This window comes from Balaenoptera physalus (assembly GCF_965194825.1).
Source record: "Balaenoptera physalus genome assembly, chromosome: 3".
In the NCBI taxonomy this organism is placed as follows: Eukaryota; Metazoa; Chordata; class Mammalia; order Artiodactyla; family Balaenopteridae; genus Balaenoptera; species Balaenoptera physalus.
Genome location: NC_138890.1, coordinates 153,516,288 through 153,543,448, shown reverse-complemented (window position 1 = coordinate 153,543,448; position 27,161 = coordinate 153,516,288). Strand labels below are relative to the sequence as shown.

The window sequence follows — 27,161 nt, the reverse complement described above, 5'->3', positions numbered from 1 at the left end:
GTGTGTGTATTGTTAGTCAGTGTTCAGGACATGATACTTTAAAATGTTTTTGAGAGAAGTATTTTTGAACTAAGATGAACATATTTTCCTTATATAAAGATTTTTTTGCAGGGGTATGGCGTTTGTTTTTCCCGAGTTCCTTGCAGGGCTACTGGTGTGTGAGTAGGCTTCTTAAAAAGTGTACAGGTTTTAATTTTCTTGAAAATTCAATAATATGTGAAACCAAACTAAACGTTTATGGGAAGACTGGCTTTCTTCCAAACTTATACCTATTCTTCTCTGGGTTTATCAGATTCCCAGTTTTTGTCAGGCCCTATGCCTTGTCTTCAAGACTATTGTCTTGATGTAAGGTAGACTCTAATCCGATCTGGCTGGTGTCCTCTTAAGAAGAGGGCATTAAGACACACAGATTGATACCAGAGGTGTGCACACACTGAGGAAAAAATCATGTGAGGACAAGCAAGAAGGTGGCCATCTGCAAGCCAAGGAGAGAGACGTCAGAGGTCACCAACCCTACTGGCATCTTTACTTGGACTTCCAGCCTCCAGAACTGTAAGAAAATAAGTTTCTGTTGTTTAAGACACCCAGCCTACGATATTATGTTATGGCAGTCGTAGCAAACTAATACAGTAAGGATATTTGTTTTATGTTGTTTCTTGGGTAATTATAATATTTTTAGTTTTGTGAGTTTGAATATGTTGTCTTTTGCATCTGCTGGCTTTGTTCATGATGCCATTTCTTCCTTCTGTGTCTGGTCATCTCTGATATAGTGATGCTTAAAGCACTTGAGAAAAACAGGATAATTTTAAACTTAGGATAAAGGGACTGAACTGCATAGAGGAATTGACTTTCCTGTCAAATGACTGGAAAAACTATGAGAAGACCAATTTAAATCAACTTCAATACTTTTATCCCTGCACCACCTAATCAATAATAATACAAACCAGCAAATATGTGTGAAGGCTGGATTATCTAGAATTTACCTCTTTTGAGCCCATTATAGATGATGTCTTCTATTAGACTATCTTGTGGGAGTGTTTGGCTTCAAGTTTCATTTTTTTAATAATTCAAAAAGAACAGATTCACAGACTTAGAAAACAAACTTATGGTTACCAGGGGGGAAATGTGGGTGGAAGGATAAATTAGGAGTTTGGGATTAACATATACACACTACTATATATAAAATAGATAATCAACAAGGACTTACTATATAGCACAGGGAACTCTACTCAGTACTCTGTAATAACCTATATGGAAAAGAATCTGAAAAAGAATAGATATATGTGTATGTATAACTGAATCACTTTGCTGTACACCTGAAACTAACACAACATTGTAAATCAACTATACTCCAATATAAAATAAACTTTTTTAATGACAAGTTTAATAAACTCCTGCAATCAAAATGGCTTCCATATTCTACATAAGTTACTATAGTACAGTTTGACAATTCCTCTCTATCTCTTTAGTTTATCAATGTCTTTAAAATATTTTAAACCTTTTACCAAACTATTTTAGTTTTATTTGTTTACTGTGGAAAAGTTGGTTTTATGATCTCATAGACCATTACTGGAAATTGTGAGCACTCATTCCATTGCTTCTTTGCTGACCTTTCTCTACTCCTCAATTATAAATCCTGCTATGACATAGAGAAGATCCATTCCAAACTCTAAAATTACTTGTTTATTCAGGATTTATTTCTTGTTTATAATTTTATTATCTGTTCTCATTATTTAGAACACAGATACCCCATAGTATACCAAGGGACCTGATTTCTCTCTAGTGGAAGGTTTTTTCTCTTCAAATATTGGTACATCTGTAGGGAAAGTTGCAGAATCAGGAGAGAAGTACACAGTAGCAGGTAGGACAAAATAAGTCATCTATCTTTGTCTCAAATAGCAGAACTTTATTTTTCTATAAACACTGTATAACTCATCTATCTTAATCTACTCAAAGACACTATAACTCTCTGCCTTTGTTGTACCATGACTGTTAAAAAATATTAATCAACCACAGATCAAATATGCTTACTTTATGTAATTTCTTAAAACAATTCCTCAATGACTTCAATATCTATTGTAATCCTTTTAAAACTAACAACATTTAGTTTCATTGCTCTCAATCTCCATTCTGTATTGGCTTCTCAATCTTACTGTTTCATATTGGAACATATTAAATCAAGGCATTTTCCCTTTCCACCAAACAAGATTTTAGTATGATGGGGTAATAATACTAGACTAAGATTCTAATGCTCTCTCCTAAAAAATGATAATAATCATTAAATTTCTTCAGTTTCCTAATCTCCATTATCAATGAAATTGTACTTTACTCATCTATTATTATCTTTAACACATCGTATCCCTGTATTTGTTTAAATATACCTATCCCAATAAACTGTTCACCTCCTCTTGATTAGAAAATCAGTCTTAATTATCATGCACCTTTAGTACTTGAAACATTGACTGGTAACAGATGTTATATGAGTAAGTATTTTTATACTGTTGGCTTTCTTCATTCTTGGCACATATGAATGTATATCTTGGCTATTCAGTAGGTGCTGCTTTAAATAACTTTTTAACTCTATTTCAAGTTATCTGAGTGTAGTGTTTACAGAAGTTTCCATGTTTAAATAAAATATAATTTTGTGCTGAGTTTAGCTTTAGAAATTACGGTATTTTCTTTGTTTGGTTGGTTGGGTTTTTTTGCACCAACATCTGTAGGAAGCAGATCATGTTGACCTTTTAGTATATGTTTCTTATTGTTTTCTATGGAAACCTATAATTATTTATCAGATAAAAATAAATTCTGCTTTGGATGAATCAACAACTTGATGAAAATATTAAAATGTTACAATTCACCAGGGTATTAATTCCACATAGAATATGATGTACTTGAGAAATCATAATTTGTTTTAAGCATGTAGTAGGGGACGAAATGTGAATTTCACAGGAAGGCAAACTAATTTTTACTCCTCTCTTTTTTGCTCTTCTTGATAATAAAAATATGTGCATACATAAGGGGAATCAAATGTTTCAGGTATAGCAATCATCCATTTCTGACCAGGGCTTCTTTAGAGAAAATTATTAGGTGGCCTAGTTTTTGTACATTGCGGTAGTAATAAGATCTAGCTTTGGTGAGTTCAGACTGAATCAAAAGAATAGAACAAATTAGGACAACTGAGGCATTTTGAAATTATATGATAAACAGTAAGAATAATTATAGAAAGCTCTAAAATAAGTTTGCAGTCACAGTATTTCCGAAATAAATTGTAAATGGTATAAGAAAGCTATTTGTTTAAATGAGTAGTTTTTATATATCCTAAACTACTTTATAAAATAGCACTATTTAATTGTATTTATTTTTATATTAGTGTATTTATAACATACTCCTTTTTCCTTACTCCATAAAAAGATAAAAAAATATATGGAAAAATATTTTTGACATTATATAAAATGGTATATCACATATGTTCTGCCCTAGATGTCATTTTAAACTTACTGAATAGGAAAATATTGCTTAAAAGAAACATAAATAGTGTAGAATATGACACCAAAGTAACTTTGTGATATATATCTTTAATTCTATAGCATACCTAAGCCATGCTAAGTTATAGGATATTTGAAGTTAAAGTGGTTCTGGAACTTCCTCAACTTTGTAATTTAACATTCTGGAAGATGTAAATTAAGCAATATTATTTCTATGTTCCAGTTATGTCAATTATGTATCACTTTCTAATAATCTGGTGCTCCTGTGGTCTTGGAACAACCCATGACTATGAAATCATGAATTCCTCAAACAGTCTTAACTCTGTTTTTTTATGGCACCATCCCTAGGTTTATTCTCAAATTTAAATCCATTCATTCAATTTGCTAAATTCTATAGTCTGGAACCCTACAAAAAGCATATATTTTTTCTTGACTTGTGAAATATAATCATATATTTGTTACCTTTTAGGGAATATAAAATAATAATTCAAAAGTAGTAATCATTAGTTTCTGTCCAAAGTAACATTGGTGAACATTATCAGGTGACTTTTTTACTGTACAACATAAAAGGGATTAATAGTTCAAGTAAAGTTAGTCACTCAATTACCTGGAAACCCCATAAGAATATATATACACATAAAAATGAATCAAAGTCTCAGACAAACATTCACAGTGCATATGCTTAAGAATCAGAAATATGTTGGGTTGCTAAGAATAATCATTCAAAATGAATAGTCAAATCAATCAATTGATACACCATATCAACAAAAGACAAAACCACATGATCATCTCAACAGATGCAGAAAAAGCATTTGATAAAATTCAACATCCATTCAATATAAAAATTCTTACCAAAGTGGGTATAGAGGGAACATATCTCAGCATAATACAGCTTTTAATGACAAACCCACAGCTAACATAATACTCAATGATCAAAAACTGAAAGCCTTCCCACTAAAATCTGGAACAGGACAAGGATGCCCTTCTCACCATTTCTATTCAACATAGTTTTGGAAGTCCTAGCCACAGCAATCAGATAAGAAAAAGAAATAAAAATTATCCAAATTGGAAGGGAAGAGGTAAAATTGTCATTATATGCAGATGACACGATACTCTATATATAAAACCCTAAAGACTCCACCCAAAAACTACTAGAACTGATAAATGAATTCAGCAAGGTAGCAGGATAAATATTAACATACAGAAATCTGTTGCATTTCTTTACACTAACAATGAAACATGAGAAAGGGAAAGTAAAAGAACAATCTTTTTTAAAATCACATCAAAAAATTTAAAATACTGAGGAATAAACCTGACCAAAGAGGTGAAAGTCTTATATACTGAGAACTATAAAACATTGATAAAGGAAATTGAAAATGATTGAAAGAAATGGAAAGATAACGCATGCTCTTGGATTGGAAGAATTAATATAATTAAAATGGCCATATTACCCAAAGCATTCTACAGGATAATGCAATCCCAATCAAATTACCTATGACATTTTTCACAGAACTAGAACAAATAACCCTAAAATTTATATAAAATAATATAAAAGACCCAGAACTGCCAAAGCTATCCTGAGAAAAAAAGAACAAACCTGGAGGCATAACCCTCCCAGACTTCAGACAATACTACAAAGCTACAGTAATCAAAACAGCATGGTATTTGCACAGAAACAGACATATGGATCAATGGAACAGAATAGAGAGCCCAGAAATAAATCCACACACCTACAATCAATTACTCTTTGACAAAGGAGGCAAGAATATACAATGGAGAAAAGTTAGTCTCCTCAGTAAGCAGTATATGGAAAGCTGGGCAACCACATGTAAATCAATGAAGTTAGAATACACCCTCACTCCATACACAAAAATAAACTCAAAATGGCTCAAAGACTTAAACACAAGATATGATACTATAAAACTCCTAGAAGAGAACATAAGCAAAACATTCTCTGACATAAATCAGAGCAATGTTTTCTTAGGTCAGTCTACCAAGGCAATAGAAAAAAAAGCAAAAATAAACAAATGGGACCTAATCAAACTTATAAGCCTTTTCACAGCAAAGGGAATCATAAACAAAATGAAAAGACAACCTATGGGCTGGGAGAAAATATTTGCAAATGATGGGACCAGCAAAGGCTTGATTTCCAAAATATACAAACAGCTCATACAACTCAATAAAAAAACAAACAACCCAATCAAAAAATGGACAGAAGAAATAGACATTTCTCCAAAGAAGACAGGCAGATGGCCAATAGGCACATGAAAAGATGCTCAACGTCCCTAATTATTAGAGAAATGCAAATCAAAACTTCAGTGACGTACCACCTCACACCAGTCAGAATGACCATCACCAAAAAGTCTACAAATAAAATGCTGGAGAGGCTGTGGAGAAAAAGGAACCCTCCTACACTGTTGGTGGGAATGTAAATTGGTACGGCCACTATGGAGAACAGTATGGAGGTTCCTTAAAAAACTGAAAATAGAGTTCCTGTATAATCCAGTAATTCTACTCCTAGGGTGTATATCTGGAGAAAACTCTAATTGGAAAAGATACATGCACCCCAATTTTCACAGCAGCACTACTTACAACAACTAAGACATGGAAGCAACCTAAGTGTCCGTCAACAGATGAATGGATAAAGATGTTGTGTATATACACAATGGAATATTACTCAGCCATAAAAAGAATGAAATAATGCCATTTTCAACAACATGGATGAACCTAGAGATTATCATACTAAGTGAAGTAAGACAGACAACGATAAATATCATATGATATCACTTACATGTAGACTCTAAAAAAAAAAATGATACAAAAGAACTTATTTACAAAACAGAAACGGACTCATAAACATAGAAAATAAACTTATGGTTACCAAAGAGGAAAAGGGGTGAAGGGATAAATTAAGAGTTTGGGATTAGCAGATACAAACTACTATATTTAAAATAGATAAACAGCAAGGTCCTACTGTATAGCACAGGGAACTATATTCAATATCTTGTAATAAACTATAATGGAAAAAAATAAACTTACCCAGCATCAGCATCAGATAGGCTTCTGACTCCAAAGCCAGTGACCTTTCCCTAACAACATGGTATTTCTATTCATACATAGATGACCAGTTCTGCATGTGTTATAAAAAAATAATAATAATAATATTCAGCCACATGATCAGATAACACAGGTTACTTTAGTACTGTTGTTATTCTTAACAAATGAAAATGTGGCTATTTTGTTCTCCTGAACTGCCAAAAGATAAAATTTGATTAGAAGTACATTTGGGGCTTCCCTGGTGGTGCAGTGGTTGGGAGTCTGCCTGCCAATGCAGGGCATGCGGGTTCGAGCCCTGGTCTGGGAGGATCCCGCATGCCGCGGAGCGGCTGGGCCCGTGAGCCACAATTACTGAGCCTGTGCATCTGGAGCCTGTGCTCCGCAACAGGAGAGGCCGCGATGGTGAGAGGCCCGCGCACCGCGATGAAGAGTGGCCCCCGCTTGCCGCACCTCGAGAAAGCCCTCGCACAGAAACGAAGACCCAACACAGCCATAAATAAATAAATAAATTAAAAAAAAAAAAAAAAAAACTGAAACTATAAAAAAAAAAAAAAAAGAAGTACATTTGAAGAAAACTAAGCATAATAGTAATAATGTTTCACTCTATCTTCCTCTCTTCTCCAGCTTCGCATTTTTCTAAAACATTCTTTTCTCATTACAGTCTTGCAGTTTACAAAAATAAATTGACCTTGTTAGTTAACCACAATTAATTGAAAATAACAGCTAAACACAGGAGTCTGTATGAACAGAGAGCTTCTGATGATCCAGTAAGCATACTGGTGAATTCTGATAGCTTGAAAAAGCATCAGTAATCTATGTCACATCATTTTCATTTGGGAAAAATATTCTTCAAGCACACCCGTGGTTTCATGAGTCTTTGTTAATCATGATAGATTAACTTACAGGTATATCATGTGGCAGGTTTTATAATCTAGAGTATAAGGAGGTCTTTTTTGACTTAGAATGTAAAGAGAGCTCATGTCTTAGTATGAACTTTTCTTGCCTCCATTACATATACACATTACTATATCTGGGGTTGGCTGTTTACAGAAATTAAAAAAAAAAAAAAAACTTTAGTAAAAATTCTATCTGTAGTAGAAATAAAGCCACATAATTTTCCAACAGGACAGGTCAACATTTTATTGCAGGCTTATTAAAATTATTCATTGTGTTTACAAAGCCAGAGTTCCCAGATCAAAGTTTACTTAACACTGAAAATTCATTTTTAAAGTAATTAACAGTTTTATTTCACTTTATACTTTCTCCCTTCCCTGTACATACTCATTATTATTGTTGTCAATTATCTTCTTAACAGTATGATTTTAATACAGGTAGCTCTACTATTAGCAAATTGCTCAGAAGCTGCTAATAGCTCTCTGGAGAGCACTTGTCTCACCCTATATCTCCCACCTTATCAAAAGGTCACATTAATTATATCACCCTTACTGAGAGGAAATCAACATGTCAGTCAGAGAGCCTCACAACTGTGCTTCAGGTAGAACATAAGGAGTGAATCAGTTATATTTAGTGTCCCAAAGTAGCCCATCTACATTTAGCTCTTGTAAATACAGTTAACACAAAGGAAAAAAAGATCACACTTACACTTATTTGTTTAATTTTTTGACAAATGCTAGTTTGATATTACTTTATGTTTATAGTTGTAAAATATTAGATGTTAATTTTAACAAATCCTTAAACAATGCTTTCAAAAGACAAAGCATTTCATTGTGCAGCAGAGATCCTTCAGTCATCATTTGAATTTCCAGGTAATTATGCACATAAATTGGTTTCTGATTAATCTTCTTTTACTTTCATGTGCTCCACATTCTTGGGATCACAGCTTAGGAATTAATTCTGAGAAAAGCCAGGACAGTGGCAAAGAAAATCTGTAGGAAAGTGAATGTCTAATTATTAATAATACATTTTACCTGGGTATCTAAATGGTTTCTAGTCATTTTTTCAAATGAATTCTATGTGCCAATGCTCCATTTTTCCTGCTTGATATTCTTCTACCATTAATAAACTATCTCCCATATAAGAAACAATTATTGGTTCACTTGGAATAGTATATGCTTTAATGACTTATTGATGGTTTAAACTGAGAATCATGCCATTGTTTACAATTATTTTGTATTATTTTGGTCAAATAACAGACTGTGTATGAGTCATGGTGCCAGTAGGAAATAAGTGGCAAACATGTTTTAGGACAATTAAAAAAATTTTTTTTAAATGACCGTTCATACAATTGGCAGTTGGTGAGGAAAACAAGAAGAGATAATGCAGCCTCCCTGGTGAGGTAGCAGGATCTGGGTATCTAATCCCAAAGAGACTGTAGAATAGGGCAGAGAACAGTTGTAGTGACAATGGACCTGGAACAATGGAGCCCCAATAACTGCAGAGAGGAAGCCAAGGGGTCAACACCCTTATCTCATTCTCCTATTTCCTTCTAACCTTGGTTCCCTTTTTGGCAACACTTTACCAGAAGCAGAAATCAAGGGAGACCACTGATATAGTCCATATAGGTCAACTTACCAGGGTGGATAGCAGAGTGGAGAAAGGTTGAAAATTGATCTGAAGAGTCAAATTAAAAATGGCAGTTTTTGAAACTGCATTCATAAATTTCTAATTATCAGCTGGGATGAAACATGACATGATACAGGGAAAATCTGATATGTGCAGAATCAAGTAAGAGCAGAAAATTAGGCAAAGTTGCAAGCATTCTTAAAAAAAAAAGAAAAGAAAAATGATTCAGAGAAAGTCACAACTTATAAAGGGGTTACAGACTAGCAAATAATTATATATTTGGGAGAGAAACAGGTTAGAAATCCTGAACTTTAAGTAAGAATAAAACTTGATATCAAGCACACAAACTTGGAATCAATTTGGGAGGCAAAGTTCTCTCAAAAGCACCAGTTGCATACTTCGTTACTGGGGAAACTTAAGTTACTAAATATGTGTTAAGCCTAATTTTTCTCATCTATTAATTAGCATCTAACAGAGTAAAGGCATGCTTAGGACTGTGAGGTAAGAAGATGCAAATGAGAGTCCTCAATTTAAGCTCCATGTAAAACAGCTCAACTTAAGCTCCTTTTAAATGTATATGTATGTGTATATATATATATATATATATATATATATTTAAGTAACTTAAGCTTACTTTTCTATACACTGTTATAGCACTGCCTTTTTCCAATATCCATTGCAAAGTGAAAAAAAAGCACAATTATCATTTATCTGAAAATCTAATAATTGCAGGGCATAGCTACTCTAATTTTCACTTCCTTGTAATGAACACTTAATTATATCTTAGATTAAATGATTTCCAATTAGTTTTTGATGTATTAGAGAATGCTCTTTATATAATGTCTTGAACCCAATTTTAACAGATTTTATTAGTGATAACATTGTAATAATGTCTTCATTAATACAGTTAGCCATTCTAGTTGAAGTACATATTTCTCCCCATAGCCACATGGGCACCAGTGCTGCCCTCTCATTACTCAAATGCAATCTTGCCACCAAAGAAAACTCAACAAAGGAGAAATAATTCTATTTTCAACTCTTCTGAGTTTGAAGAGGAGGTTACAGCCTCAGAGTGATTTCTATAAATAACTGTTGGACTCAAGATTTTAATATTTTATTTTTGACTAGATGGAGAAGCAGAGAAACTAAAAAATAATTTCTGGTGCAAAATGTTTTTCTCATCAGAGTGCCACTGAACCTGAAATAACTACCACTAGAGTATTCCTAGAGATTAAATTACTACCGCAAAGACAATCTTTTAAACTCCATATGTATTATTGGGGGATAAGCGTTCCAGTTAGGCACATTAATGTATATTGATAGGAACCTTTGATACCATTAGCTTGTAGTTCTTCCAAAATCATTCCAGATGACTTATGTTTTGAGATATAGGAAAACATAATTTTGATGACTGATTTAGGGAGTGTTAACAGGTGGCAACTAATAATGCACTAACTTCCATAGAGACTGATTGTGTAAACTGCATCAATGAATTAAAACATAGTCCTATTGTGCTCTGTTTATTAAACAAAGACTGTGAAATTGACAGACCATCAGGAACATATGTGTCATGAAAGCAGATTTTTCAATTAAGGAGCCTAGGTTTTAAGTTGGGCATTTGTCTACACTCTTACTATAAAATAAAATAATAAAATAAAATAAAATAAAATAAAATAAAATAAAATAAAATAATATAATGTAATAGCATTCAGACAAATGGCAGTACTATCTTTTCCAAAGAGGAATTTCATACTGATAGACAAACTGTTCTTAATATATTTGTGAATTGCCCATGATTTTATTGGGAAGGGGATTTTGAAAGTTCAGTACAGCTTATATGACCAAGGATTTTGGATATAGGCTACTTTGGTTAGATTTCAGGTACAACACTCACTACTTTGACATTGGGCTTTAGTTTTGCAGTTGTTAAATGGGACATAATGGTATTATGTCAATATCATAGTTTTGTTATGAAAAGTCAATGGATTTTTAATCAAAATAAGTTAATATTTATACAGCACTCATAGGTCCACTCGCAGTTCTAAGCATTAAAATATATATTTAGTATTTACTGTATATATATAAATTACATATATATATTTAAAGGGTTTAGAACTATGACTAGAATTGTGATTGTTATAAAGATATTAGCTATTATTTTATACTATTATTTGGATTACTATATATGCTATCAGTTTTTCTATGTGCATATACTTAACTTGAGAGAAGGGAAAGGCAAATGAGAAATGCAGTAAGTACAGTTCATTACCCTTTTGAGATAGTTTATCTTTTCTTTTTCTCCCCATAATTCTGGTCTACTATTCTGATCTGAGTAATGCTTTTCTTGAGTAATTGATTACATAGGGTATTAAATTGGTTGAGAGGAGGCTTGGAACACAGTTTACAAAAAGTGCTTTTGCTTTGACAAGATGTTGACTCAAAAAAGAAAAAAAAAAGAAGACAATGATTATTAGAGCTCCAAACAATATAGGACAACATTAATAAACTCAGCTTCCCTTTTAATGAACTTAATCATATTCCAATGTCAGAAGAAATAAATAAAATGGTAAGTTAAAATAAGGCAATTGTCATATGAATTATTAGAAATATTGCCTAGGGTGAGAGGCAGCAAGCCACACAAGAGTATATAGTTAAATATGTACACCTAAAGACACATATTTGTTATTATTGCCAAAAGAATATTAAAAAGATAAATGTAAACTATAAAAATTTATTACAAATCAGGGAAGAAGGAGAGAAAATTGTGGAGGGAATTGGGAAAAAAGTTATACTTCTCTATTTTTATATAGTCTTGATTTTTGTACATGTAAATAATTATATATTCAGAATAAAATTTAACTAGAGAGAAAAGGAAGTCCAAAAATTGAAAAAAAAATTACAACAGATTAACTTAACTTTATGTCAAATTAGTAATATATAACTACCCAGAGAAAATATTTTGTACTTATTAAAGAACCTAACAAGCAGTAATACTAACATTAGAAATCACACTTTTCAGAATAGAGAAAAAATATACAAATATAAAAGTCAAAGAAATTATGGATACCCTCTGAAGATTAATTATTTGAATTGGGAGTATAAATTCATCTATTTTTTAAAATTTATTCCCTGCCCTACTCAGTGAAACATGCTGTATAACTGTGCAACTCAATGCAATGAAACTCCAGTAGTTTATCACTCCAAGAACTCAGATGTTTATTTCTAAACAGTATTCCCTCAAAAAGGAACAGGAAATTTTGGTAAATGGTTAATTCCATGACTAGAAAAGGGGAACTATAAGGTGATCCTGCCACATATTGTGCCAGAACATATGTAAACAGGCAAAGAATGTTGAAAGCATGTCAAAAGGGTACAAGAGCCTTATTAATTAAACAGCTTTATAGCTTATAGTTGAAATAAATTTATTAAAAATTCAAATCAATAGGAGGCATGGGCTAGAGAAAAAAATTACTATAAATCAAAAATTTCACTGTGAGCCAAATCTATGCACATATTTGTGACTACACTTTTTTTTTTTTAGATAGTGGTCATCTTTTCTTTTTTAAATTTATTTATTTATTTATTTTTGGCTGTGTTGGGTCTTCGTTTCTGTGCGAGGGCTTTCTCTAGTTGCAGCAAGCGGGGGCCACTCTTCATCGCCGTGTGTGGGCCTCTCACTATCGCGGCCTCTCCCGTTGCAGAGCACAGGCTCCAGACGCGCAGGCTCAGTAGTTGTGGCTCACGGGCCCAGTTGTTCCGCGGCATGTGGGATCTTCCCAGACCAGGGCTCGAACCCGTGTGCCCTGCATTGGCAGGCGGATTCTCAATCACTGCACCACCAGGGAAGCCTGTGACTACACTTTAAAATATGTTGTTGGAAATAAAGACAAAACAAACACACCCAAATTTAGCAGCTTTTAGATAAATTATGGGTGATTTTATCCCTTTAAGTTTTCTAAACTCTCTATCTTGGTCATATTTTATAATTACAATTAGCGTTTAATGGAATGAAAATATTACATGTATTCTTTTTTTTTTAAATATTTTCTTCATTCTTTTTTTGTTTTTTTTTTAAATTTATTTTATTTATTTTTTTATGGCTGTGTTGGGTCTTTGTTTCTGTGCGAGGGCCCTCTCCAGTTGCGGCAAGCGGGGGCCACTCCTCATCACAGTGCGCGGGCCTCTCACTACAACGGCCTCTCCCGTTGCAGAGCACAGGCTCCAGACGCGCAGGCTCAGTAACTGTGGCTCACGGGCCCAGTTGCTCCGCGGCATGTGGGATCCTCCGAGACCAGGGCTCGAACCCGTATCGCCTGAATTGGCAGGCAGACTCTCAACCACTGCGCCACCAGGGAAGCCCCTACATGCATTCTTGCCTCTCACCATCGCGGCCTCTCTTGTTGCAGAGCACAGGCTCCAGACGCGCAGGCTCAGCAATTGTGGCTCACGGGCCCAGTTGCTCCGCGGCATGTGGGATCTTCCCAGACCAGGACTTGAACCCGTGTCCCCTGCATTGGCAGGCAGATTCTCAACCACTGCGCCACCAGGGAAGCCCTGTATTCTTGATGGAACAAGAATACTGAGCTTAATGAATCATTCCACTGCATTTAATAGAATATTAGAAATTAAAGCATTTGAAAAAGATATACTAACATGTACATGTACTGTTTGCAATTTGAAAAAATACAAATATAATACCTTGTTTGTATTTTAATTATAGTTCTAATCTGTCTCATTACTAGGCATTAGTTTCTTTCCAGATCAGATTAATCATGCTGAGGCCAGGTAAATATTTTCAATCACCTGAATTCTAATATTAAAAGAAAAAATCCTGACATTTAAAAATAGAAATATTTAATCTTGATATTAATGGGATATTGAAATGTCATATCAGAAGGCTTCAATTATGGAAGTTTCCCCAGATCAACTGTGATTATAATTATCTGTGGAGAAAATATTGTTTAAACATTTTTACAATCTATTTTTATTTATACAAACTTAATTTAAAATATGTGTATTTTTGAAAAAATTTAAAAATTAAAATATTGTCTTCTTATCATGATATTTGTTGAATGTTTTTTGGGTTTTTTTTCCCCCCATAGGATGGTGAATAATTTTGAACTTTAAAATGTACTAATGAAATAAGTCACTCCTTCCAGGGCTATAATATCTATATCAAGTAGTTGTTTTTAATAGGTTATACAAATATGTAAATGTCACAAATTTTGTATAAAACATATAACAAAATGTGTAAATCCAGATATTAATTCAACAGAATAGTAGAGAGAATATGATGTAATAAAATAAAGTATCCTCTGTGTCATTCTAATTTTAGACTTTTAACTGTAGTTTCCAAGTACTGGTAGTATTTCTATGAGGCTAATGCTTTGGCTAAACCCAGTATGATTAAAGTAATATTTTCCTGATATTTGGATATTTGTCTTCACTTCATATTAAACATAACATAAATTTCTCTTTTGGTCTCTTTATATTTCAATAATAAAAATTTTGAAGTGTATACTGATGTTGCTTGTAAAATAAGATGGATATTAAGTTCCTCGTTAATAAAGAAAAAATACTTGAAAGAAAATAATTAATTAAATTAGTAAATCCTTTTAAAACATTTAATCAGATAAAAAGAAGAACACCAAATTTAAAGTACAAAAATGGCATAAGATTTTCTTATGGTTTTAAAAAGAAATTTTCTTAGGCAAAAAGTTAGAGGTCATTTAACTTTGTCAAGGTCTAGAATTTCATTCTTGAACATAGTTGAAACTAACTCTGATAACTTTGAGTGTCCATCAAATTTTCCCAAGAAACATGACTTGAAATTACCTGTCATAATAATGGGTATTTATTAAAATGAATTTGGATAGCTTCTTTAATTTCAGATTTATTCTTTGTCTCCAACTGCCAATGTCTCCACATCACTCCCTTCTATTTTTGAGAGCACGTGGTTTTGTCATGGTCGAATATGAGAGTATTATTAGCCTCCCCAGCAGATTTCTTTCTTTGGAAAGTTAAGACATTTTTAAAGAAAATCTCCAGATTTCAACATCTCTTTATTAATAGAAATTCTGAAATAGAACTTAGGAGTTATAATACATATTACCCTGATGTGCTGGATATTTTCCGTTTGTCCTTCCTGATCCCCTCTTTACCCTTCTTCATCTTCCCAGTGACCTGGACCACTGAACTTTCTGCAAGGCATCATTGAGCTTTCTGCTCTTTGACTCTCATTAGATGTAGTTAGTTGGAACAGCCAGTAGATTAGAGAATGAAAGAGTAAAGCCAGGACGTCCAGGACACCTCCCTACTTGCTGCCATGGGTTTCTATGTCACTCTATCTGAAGTAACATCTCTTGTCAGACAGCACTACCCTCTCCATCTCATGTGACCACTCCCTTCACCCCCCTCTGCTCCCTGTTGTTGCTAGCACCAGGTCCTGTGCTATCTTTTGTTGCTATCCTCATCTACAACTTTGGAAGTAGTCCAGTTATTTAACTTTAATCAATTATCCTGTTTCATGGGCAATCATTTTCTGATGAAGCCTTACTGTTGCAACTACTGAAGAAAAACTGTGATGTGTTATAGAATAAAGTGAAATTAGTAAAAATATGCACAGGAGTTCATTTTACATGCCAGCCTAAAAACACTAGAAAATATATACATAATTTTAATATTTTAGGTTGAGGGATTATTATAGCTTGTAAATCTGAATTGAGAAAAGTAGATCCAGGGTATTTTGTTCATTTGTCTGTTTTTTGAGATCATGGTGCCCAGGTTTAGCATGGGTGTTGAATATTTTCTGTTTTGTCTTCCAAATGTAAATTCCACCATTTTCTATATTTCTCTGTGCCCTGAGAGACTGATATAGCCATACTGTATCATCTGGGCTCCCTTGCTATTTGGCTTCTAGTTCATGTTGGTCAATGGATGGCATCAAGAAGAGATGAGAAGAAATGAGGAAAGGTAACTTGTGGTATTTATTCTTGCCGCTCCTTCCCTCTTCCTCCTCAGACCTAAAGATAGTAACAATTTCTCAATATTGCTAGATCTTGGGAGTTTCACCATCTTTTTGTGGTTCCCTTAGCTCTACCCACACTTTTGTGATCATGTCCTCAACAAATATTATTCAGTTACCAATTTGCGTGTGCCTTCTATTTCCTTCCAGGATTTTGACCAATTCAGCATCAGACTCAGTTACAAATTGACAAAAACCAAAAAAAAAAAACAAACAAAAAAACATAATGTGTCAGGAACCAGCTGCAAGCTGACACGGCTCTTGCAGCTTAAAGCATGGCAAAGTCCTGCTTAATTCTTGACAGGACCCGAAAGAGTTATTAGAGAAGATATGAGTCTTGGCCCGTGAGGTTGCTTGTGGTTTCTTTAACTATAGTTTGGCCTTGGCATGCTTCGGTAATCACAGTCTGTTCTCACGCATGTTTATATTCTGGTTCGCAGAATGTTTTGTACTATAACTTCAACATTAAGGAAATACTGTCTGATGATTCTGTCTTGTGATTTTAACAAAAACATGTATTGTCTACTGCAATCTATAAAAAGAGTTTTGATGGGAAATAAAGTGTGTGTGTGTGCTTGTACACCACCCTCCTGACCCCGTCTCTTCTTAATCCCCTCACCTGCTCTCAGGACTTGTTCCTCAGTCTAACAGCGACTGACAATAATGTCTGCACCTTCTATTAAAGTAATTCTTTTTTTAGCAGCCAACTAGAAAATTTTAAACTTTAAAAATGAACACATTTTCTGCAATCTAGTCATAAAAAAATCCAGAAGTTTTATTTTAACCCTCAAATTACCTTGAATCTAAAATACAACAAAGCTAATTTTAAAAAACTACAAATAGCAAAACAAATAAACAAATAAAAACCAAAACAAGTTCATATCAAGAGAGTTGAGAGCCAGGGTGATTGTCCAAGGAAGTCTCAACTTATACTTAGTGTCAAAATTAAATTAATAAAAATGTTCCCATTCACTAAAAAAAAGGCCATTTGGGCAATCTGTTTTATGGTCACTCATTCATATCATAATATTATTTTAATTTGTTAGATAATATGTGAAATATTTTGTACAATATAAAGCATTTTCAGGCTAAGGTAGTTGCTGAAGTCAAATGTTGAATTTGTTCAGGTAAGGGAGGTGCCAGGAAAGTTGTTTGCAATTACATGTAAGCTCCCTTTCAAAATATATGAGTCTGTAACTCAGGGGGAAACATCTACAAAGATATATTTTAACATCTTTATTTTGTTAATTTCTATTTGTTAAAAAATAATTTTGTCACCTTCTGAGGCATGCATTAATTTGTGGTGATTGCCAAATTTATGAGTCACTGTTTATTTCATAAAGAGGTAGGTTTTTTCTGTTTTTTTGTTAAATTAATAGCTACTTTATTTATTTATTTATTTTACTTATTTTTGGCTGTGTTGGGTCTTCATTTCGCGCGAGGTCTCTCTCTAGTTGCGGCAAGCGGGAGCCACTCGTCAGCGTGGTGCGCGGGCCTTTCACTATCGCGGCCCCTCCCGTTGCAGGGCATAGGCTCCAGACGCTCAGGCTCAGCAGCCGTGGCTCACGGGCCCAGTTGCTCCGCGGCATGCGGGATCTTCCCAGACCAGGGCTCGAACCCGTGTCCCCTGCATTAGCAGACAGATTCTCAACCACTGCGCCACCAGGGAAGCCCAAGAGGTAGGTTTTAATAGAAATTTTAAATGTCTACTATAAAATTTCTGAGAATACTGTAGAATTGGCATGCATTTTAGTGAGTATAAAATAATATTGTGCTTGGTGTGTGTTGTTAAAACATGCAGTGATTTAAGACCCAGACTCATTTACAAAATGGTCATAAATTTCAACACCATTCTATATGAACTTTCAATTTATTATCTTTTATAGATTAAAAAAAATAAAACAATGCAAAACAAAACAAAACTAACCCTAACATCCCTCCCATAGAAATGTTTGTCAGTACTTTCTGTTCTGCCCTTATGGAAATTGTCTGCCAGTGATCATGGCCATAGAGATCATTTGGATTTGCTAACAATTACACCTAGTAGCCTTTGGTAATCTAATCATATGATTGAAGGAGAGTCAGCGCTCCTGATTTAACTCAGGAATAATTGTAATTGTGACAGTACCCTTTGCCACATTATATTTAGTAAACGCCTTAAAATATTTGAAGGATGTCAAAATATATCAATCTTGTCAAATATAAAACTTCTGTCAAGGACTAAGAATGTAATGGTTAGGGAGATGAGTTCTTGAAGTTATATAACAAATTACCTTCACTTGTTCAATTTTAAAAGAAGTAGGAGTAAATCTTTAGATGGAATTCATTAATACGTCTTAAAATTAAATACTACCATTGTCCTATCTGAAAAAGATATTTCATTTCATTTCTGGCATTTTTTTCTTCTTATTTTAGATGCATAAAATTAGTCACAACTTTTACAATACATTAAAAAGTTTTAGATTTTAGGAAGGACCATACTAAAGGAAGGCGCATCCTTTAGGAAGGATGATCTATGCTAACACAAAACATTTCAAAAATATCTAATTTCATTTTTTTATATGGATAAGTGTGTTCGTTATCAATTTATTGCCTTTAAGCTCCAAAAGTACTTTTTTTTGCCTCTGTTAAAATGAAGTTAGCTCTTTAAATATTTTTTCTTTGCCAGCTGACAGTGAAGCTGCGTCAGTGGAGAGTGCTGGTGAGATATAGAAGTGTAGAAGGAAAGAATTTTGCTTCCTGGTTCTGGTGTGCTCACTTGGCAAGTTTCTGCAGTGTGTATAACTTCCTCCTGGACCTGATTCCCCAGTGCCTACAGCTCCTGCAATGCATTGTGGCAGGCAGTACCAGGGACCAGCAGTTACCCTGATTCAGGCAGTTTTGTAGCAGAGTTCCTCCAGCCAGCTCCTGCAGTGTTCACAGCTTCTCCAGTGCTTGGCTCTTGCACTGCATGGCGGCCAACAGAACCCATTGCTCAGCAGCTCCCCTAGACCTCAATTTGGACAGTTTTGTAGAAGAATGCCTCCCCAGAAACCTCTCATGAACAGCTTTCCTTGACACACTGAGGGCAGATTTCTGGTAAGTTTCAGAGAGAAAAATTCCAGCAAATTCTATTGTTATAGCACCACAGAAACTTACTGTCATGTCAGAGCCACAGGTGTGCCGTCTCCAAAAAGTGTGACTCTTATCTCAACAAATGAGGCTTTTCATTGGAGCAGTCACTGCTCTATCTGCTGTTCCTATGTTCTTCAGAGTTCACTTTACTTCTTACCAGCCAATTCCCTCAGTATTTGAATCTTCTGCTATATTAATAATTATTTATATTAAACTTTTTCTGTTCAAATTTACTGTATTGTTTCTATCTTTTTATTGGGCACAGAATGATAACAATAAGTAATTTTGCAGCACCATTCATTGATGAGTCACTTTTTCTGCATTTATCTGAGTGTTTATTTACATCAGAAGACTTGAAAAAGAATGTTCACAACAGCTTGCTATTTATAAATTTTAAAAATGGGAAAAAATGGAAAAATTTTTAAAAGTTCATATCAGTCAAAAATAAAAAGGAAACAACTCAAATGTCCATTAAATTAGAATGGATTGATAGATTTCATGCCAGTTATAATGTCTTATGCTTCAAAGCCCATTTTGCCAAAAGTTTCACCAGCAACTGAATACCACTTCTGTTTCATTTGGGGAAAGGTAATGTTTCTTGAAACGTGTAAGTAGTGGGAGAGGTTAGTTAACGCCTCCACACATACTCTGATGGATAGATCTTGACTATTGACTTAGTTATATCCATCCAGTTGTCTCCATTTGAATCTGTGAATTTTAAGGTAATGATGAAAAACCTCATCGTTTAGAATTTCTTCCAAAGGTGTCCTAGCAAATGTCTAGTTGCAATGTCACCTATAACATCTTAAGCAGATCATTCATTTGGTCGATTCTTGACTCTTCTCCATTTGCTTTTATTACTGTCTGAATATAAGTAGTTGAAATACTCTAACAAATTAATAAAAAGAGTTTAAAAAAAGGATTGTTTACAAATTTTGAGACAGTGTAACAGACAGGGAAGTTACTAAGCACTAACTAGCCAGAGTATGAAGTCACTGCTACTCCAAGAACTTAAGTGGCAAGAGGAGTGTGAGGCTTAATTTTATGTTTTAACTTGACTGGGCTATTGGATACCCAGATAGCTGGTTAAACATTATTTCAGGGTGTGTCTGCGAGGGTGTTTCTGGTAGAGATTAGCATTTGAATGGCTGGCCTGAGTAAAGTAAGGCCATCCCCAATGTGGCATTAAAAATAAATAAATAAATAAATAAAGCAAACAACAAAAAAAACAGATGTGATCCTTGTATTTTAGTTTACATGCTTGAAGTTGGATCAGTCACACAATGAGCTACAAACTGAATGATTGCGATAGATATTTCGGAAAGATCATGATCTTTCTACGATAATTTGCTGGATTTGTTTAATCACTGAAGTGTTCTGTATAGAGAGTAAGCGTCTCAGGAGGCAGCAAGCTTTTAATAAAAACAAGTGTTACTGACTATCTGGGACCCAACAAGAGTCCTCCTGCTTGGCGTCACTAGAAAGAGACGGGGTTCCATTCAAAAGCAAAAGAGAGCTTTATTTTTTATCAAAGAATGGAGATCCAAGTCCACACTCTCCCAGACAGGCAGTGGGCGGGGCTGCTTTCTAGGGCTCTGTCCGTGGGGAGGGGCGAGGGCGGAGTTCTGACGAGGTGGGCGCGGCTGTGCCGCTCAGGCGCCAGAGCGCAGTGCTGGGCGCAGCGTTTCTGCACACGCCCCAGTGCCGCCATCTTGAGTTGAGTGTCGTGTGTGGCGGTTATGCATATCATCCGGGAGCTGAGGTGTCACCGCAGCCGTTTCGCACTAGGAGCTCTGGTCTGAGGTGCCTGGGACAAGACCTCTGCATGCAGCACCCTATGAGCGAGTGAGACTAGACTAAGCGCAAAGGAAAAAAGGTTAGACCTTATTACTCACATTCTATTTTTATTTCCCAGGAATTGTTAATAGGCTTTGCCGGTGACACTATTGTTTCTGTTTCTCTGGAGAATCCTAATTGGGAGTGAGAAGAGGGAGCTTTTTCCTAATTGCTACAAGAGCTATAGATTTTGGGGCGGTGCTATCCGACCCATGTTGTGGCCTGAGGAAGGGGAACACAGGCATGACAAACCCATAAAAGAGCTGTGAGATAGTGAGGCAAATAAACATCTCAACTTTTTCCTCTGTGCCCTCTGCTCTGCTTCTGAATCCTGTGACTAAACAAAACCAGAATCATCAACAACTGGAGGATGAGAAGTAAGAGATAAAAATTCCAATTAACCTATTATTGAAACAATCCTGAGGTTCATTCTTCATGGCTCCTCATAGGGCCCCCAATGGATTAAGCCACAATTGCCGATGTCAGCAAACTTTTCATTTAAGGTATAAATAAATGGAATTCCTGTTTGCCTGTCAAACTTCTTCCTCTCCCGTACTTGAGCTTCATAAATTTATCTCTCAAATAAACTGCCTAAACTTACTTCCTTGTCTCAGGTTCTGCTCTTAAAGGAACCAAAGTCAAGGGACTGGGTACCAGAAGTAACTTTAGGTTTTCAGAATGGCATTCAGAAATTGAATCAGTCCACATACAGATAGCAATAAGAACCCCGCTATTGTTAAGTGGCTTGGTGATAGTCTATGGGTTTCTGGAATAACAATTACTGAATCTCCTACCTGTAGTAGATTGGGATAAAGTACAAGAAAAATAGGATGCATTGGCTTATTTACTATATCCAGCATTTGAAAGCTATGGGAGCTTTGATACATAAGAATCTACATATACACACCACGATATATAAAATAGATGACTAATAAGTACCTACTGTATAGCACAAGGAACTCTGCTCAGTACTCTGTAATGACCTATATGGGAAAAGAATCTAAAAAAGAGTGGATATATGTATATGTATAACTGACACACTTTGCTGTACACCTGAAACTAACACAACATTGTAAATCAACTACACTCCAATAAAAATTTAAAAAAAATAAAAGAGGAGGAAAAAGTAAAAAAAAAAAAAAAAAAAAAAAGAATCTATTGTAAGGGTAAATAGACCATGTTATTTTAAAAAGTCAATGTTAATGAGTTGGCAACATGGGTTCTGCTTATTACGGAACCAAAAATTAGCAAAGCTGGAGACCACAAGGCAGATGTCAGCTGACATAATGGAAAATCATGATCTGAAAAACAATTGAAGAGACCTGTTTCTTTTCAGGAAGGACCCTGTAACACTATCACATGTTCATATAATAAATATTACCCTAATCTTTTCCTTAAAGAGATACAAGAATATTTGCCAGAGCAACTGTACAGTAAGAAAATAAATACCCATATATGTCAATGTCTGTTAAATATAAGTTATGACCTGGCTTAGTATCAAAAGAACCTGAAATGCTATTATTTTCATTTATAATAGGGGCTTACTAAATAATTTTGAGTAAAAAAACATCCTATCTCACAGCCATCTCACAAAGATTACAGTGGATTCATGGATTAATTCTGCAGTCATTTGTGTGTCTTCTGAGTGGAGCCATAATTAGCAGTAAATCATAGCGCTATCACATTAGTTCTCTAATTGTGGAATAAGTGTCAGTATGGTAAGAAGGTTAATTAAAAGTTCCTGAAGTCACCTCACTCAGCCATATACTAAGTGAGATAGTAGGAATTGCTACTCTCGAATATTTAAAAGACACCATGATAGTCTACATGATATTAATATTCAGTTCATCAGTATGGTGCCTATAAAAACTACACAGATCATGTTGAATGACAGTGGACTATTCTAGATTTATCCAGTTACTAGCCCCAATTGTAGCTGTTATATCAAATATTGTATTTTTAATAGACAGATTAACACAGGCTCTAGCATTTGGTAATTGGATATTTATGTGGTAATTTTCTTCTTTTCCATCTGCATCAGAAAAATCAATCAAAAAAAAAGGTCACTCACGTTCACAAAGGAAAAATAATAGTATACATCCACTTTCTTGGCTCTGGCTGAAGTTATTTCCCATAATCTCCATTTCAGTATATAATCTGGAGGGACCATGGCCATCTTGATATTCTGTAAAACATTATGGAAGTCCATATTATTAAATTTGTGTTGCTAATTAAGCATGATAAACAGAAAGTGGGAAGTATCTGGATGTCCTGTTCAGACACAAGCATGCAAGATCATGTGAGATAAAATCCACAAAGTTTTGGCAGTCTGTTATATTGGTAAAGATTTTCAGAGTCCAGTGATATGTACCCTGAAAATATTCCACCTTCTACATCTTACCGCTAAGAAAGAGACTCATAATTGGTGGCGTCTGCAAATTATAAAAGCAGTATATAGCATACTTGGAAATATGGCCCTATCCAATTTAACAAGTCACTTGGAAGGATTTCATATTTAAATAGGTCTCAATAAAAGAAGACTTTGCAGCAAAGCCAGGGTCTGGTGTAACCTGTCATTCCACTCAGGCCACATGACCCAGAGGGCAAAATTACACTATAGGTACTCAATGTAGATAAGGATATCTGTGAGGCAATAACCTATAGGAGAGTCATGGTGCAGACCCTTATGTTTCCAGAATTTGATCATGCCTTCTGCAAAAAAGAACTACCCAATGCTGGAAAAGAAGCTCTTGGTGCTTCTAGAATCTGAGGTCTTGATTATGGAGCACCAAGTAACTACAAAATCAGATATGCCCATCATGAATTGGCTATTGTAAGATTTTACAAGACATATTACTAGACAGGCAGTGATCCTTCATGAAATGGAAATGATACAATTTAGTATGTGGCTCAAGCAGATACAGTGGGGAAGAAACTCAGATTTAATTTGCAAATTAGTTGGCCTGATATGTTATTAAAAGCTGAAAATGAACTGCTGTCACCCTGAAGTACATTTCAGGGATGGTTCTGAATGACAGGTTGAGGGAAAATCTTAATGCTATGAACAGTCCACTTAGTCATCAACTTTGCAGAGTAGGAGAAGTGTTCTGTAAGGCTTACATAGATACTTAGGCAATGGCCAATTGTTTGACAAGTAGTGGTGGCTTTAAAGAGCAAAATTGAATGGATGGCCAATAGTTTGACTGGTGGTAGTGATTTCAAAGTGCAAAATTGAATGACCTGATCAGTGAGCCTGGGAAAGAAGCATATGTATGAAAGGATAGGTGTAGGTACAAACTGTGAGAATCTTTATTATAATGGCCATACCCAACAAAATGTACCCACTGCAGTAGTGCTGCTGAAAAAACAGCATAATTCATCTGGTGGATGTTAATCAGTTTTTATCTTAAGCTACTCTAGTGTTTAAAAAATAGTCCCATGCATAGTGTAGCCATGGTGATATGAATGTAAACTAGACAGGTTCAACCACATGGGTTCTCTCTCACTATGGCTTATCTTACAGATGGCAGCTGTTAATGTTTAGTCTGTCAGCTTCAAAGACCAGCACTGAATTATAAATGTGATATAATTCTTTTAGAAGACCAATCACTTGTCAAGTTGTTTACATGAGATAACTTCCATCTTAGAGGAGGTAACAAATTTTCCTCCCTTGGATTGACATTTATTTTGGATATGGAATTGTTTTTTCTGCTCTTGATAATTTTGTTCTTGGTGCTTCTGCGAAACTACTATCTGAGAGATGATAAACTGCCTGATATAACAGTGTAAAATCACATATAACATCCCCTTAGGACAAAGGATCTATTTTAGGGTGAAGATTAAATTGGTCTAAAAGGGACCCTTTGGTCCTACTACAAACTACATCAACTACTAGCCAATAGAGTATTGGTTTATTCGCTTAAAATTTCATCTAAACCATCAAAATGGGAATTGTGTGGATGAAGCAGTGTAGTAGATGTGATGTTATATATGTGTACCAATGTGGAGCTTGGGTAAGGGGAGAAAATCCCTTCCAGTGCACTAAATTTAAGGATACTTTCAGGTCATTTTGGTCTCCAAATGCTGGCCCAGCAATCAATCAATTAATCAATCAATCAAAAGATAAAATAAAAGAGGGCATTACTCTATTGGTAGGTGAATTGCCTGTGTAACAAAGTTCTATGGATGTTCCTATATAAAAGCAAAAAGGAAGAATAAATCTAGAACACAGAGGATTCATTGGAATACCTTTACAAGCTTCTGAACATAGTAACAAAAATCAACCAGCTGAAGTGCTAGCCAAAGATGAGGGTTACAATTGATTAAGAAAGAAAATAAATATTAACTACAGTCTTTGGTGTAGTTGCAGCACAGGGATTCTAGCCTGTGGACTTACCTTCCAGTGTTAACATCATTTTTCAAGACTATAGCTAGCCATTACTGTGAAGTTTCCGTAACAGAAAGAAATCAGTGTAGGTCATGGGCAGATTTGAATGCTGCAATGGGTGAACTATAAAAGCCAGTGTAGATGCAGTGCTTTGCACTGTCTTAGCCACCTCTGAGTCCAGGTAAATCTGCAGAAGACATTTTCCCTCAACACTGACAGCTTTCTAACTCAGACACATGTGTCTCTTTGCTTCTTTGACTGAGGGCTTCTTATAGCACCATGGGAGCTAGCTAGGTTCACCAGTTGGATAGTGCTGGAATGCCTGAGATTTAAGGTTGTCATAGTCAGCACTCAATTCATGAAGGACAAAAGCCAGAGGTTAAATATCCTTATCTTCTCATACTTCCTTAGAACAATTCTGAGGACACTCTACATAGTTTCTCTGTTACTTCCAAGAAGATTGAGCTTAAATTGCCCATCTCATAACTTACTCATAAAATCACACTTTATTGGCTATTCTCTTTCCTCTGTCACTCTTTTCTACACCTTCACTTGTACTATATGGATCACTTCCCCAAAATCTACCTGTAATATTTTCTTTGTTTCAGGACTGTTTCTGGGGAAAATCAAACTGACATGTCTCTAGTTTTGTAGAAAATATAACGAGCCTGCATTATGATATTGGTTTCAGTTCTAGAAATATATATCTGTATATTACCTCATAAACATGATGTTGGTCCATAATTTTGTATTTTTCTCCATAATTCACATGTCAGTTCTCCCCAAGATAGTTAATCAGTGAAAGATGAAAGAATATTCAAAGTCCTATTCAACCACTTCTGGAATTTATCTCTCACTAATGGGCAGAGTAATCCTGCTGTAACATTTCATCCCTTCATATAAAAGTAGTAATCCCCCTTGCTTTTCAGACATAATGTTAAAGTTGCTGCTTTTAGCTTTTAGCACATTCTTAAAGAGGAATAGAAAATCACATACTAAGACCAGGAACTAATCTCTCATAAGCAGAACAGATTTAAAGAGGGAAGTTGATTGCTTTGAATAAGCATCCCTCTAAGGATACACGAACAGATATAATAAGACTATGAATGATTTTTCTCAGCGTAAATGTTAGTGTTTTCTAATATTCTACTATTTATAATCAGAGAAATGACAATAGGTTAAATGAGGAATTACAAAAATCTAATTTTGATAGAAAATTATTATATTAGAATTATAAGTAAAAATTATGTATAGAGCTTTTATTTATACATTGTGACTGCAACTATGTAAAACAGGTAATAATCTTTTTTTAAGAAAATGTGTGGTAACGAGATTTATATATAGTTGTGCAAACATAATATTTGAAACTTTGCATTCAGTAAGAGATAAATTAGTAATTATTTTAAAAGTATGTCTAGAAAAAACAAAGTTCCAGAAAAAAATACTACAGCAAATTAATATTGACTATTTCCATTACTGAGACTTTGGGAATTATTTCTTTGTAGATTTCTATATCTTCTGAATTGTTTTAATGAATGAAAATTAATCAATGAAATATTCAAAATACTATTTAAAAATATGTCAGATGTGTGTATAAACTGCAAACAGCCTGTGATATACTTTTAACAATTTCTGGATACACATAATTGAAAATCTCTAATCTACATGCATAATATATGGATATCCAGCAACTGTTCTCCTATTTTACAGTAAAGCACTCTGTATTCCTTGTACT

General features: G+C 34.6%; 2 long non-coding RNA genes across 2 annotated transcripts in view; one reads left to right on the top strand and one right to left on the bottom strand.

Annotated features, from left to right (window-relative positions):
- Positions 1–6,772, top strand: part of LOC309656917 — a 31,451-nt gene extending 24,679 nt beyond the window's left edge. The window contains exon 2 of the long non-coding RNA XR_014261611.1: positions 17–6,772. This is a non-coding gene — a long non-coding RNA (uncharacterized lncRNA). The remainder of the gene's footprint in view (positions 1–16) is intronic.
- LOC309656921 overlaps positions 1–27,161 on the bottom strand; it is a 442,326-nt gene that overhangs the window by 240,375 nt on the left and 174,790 nt on the right. The window lies entirely within an intron of this gene.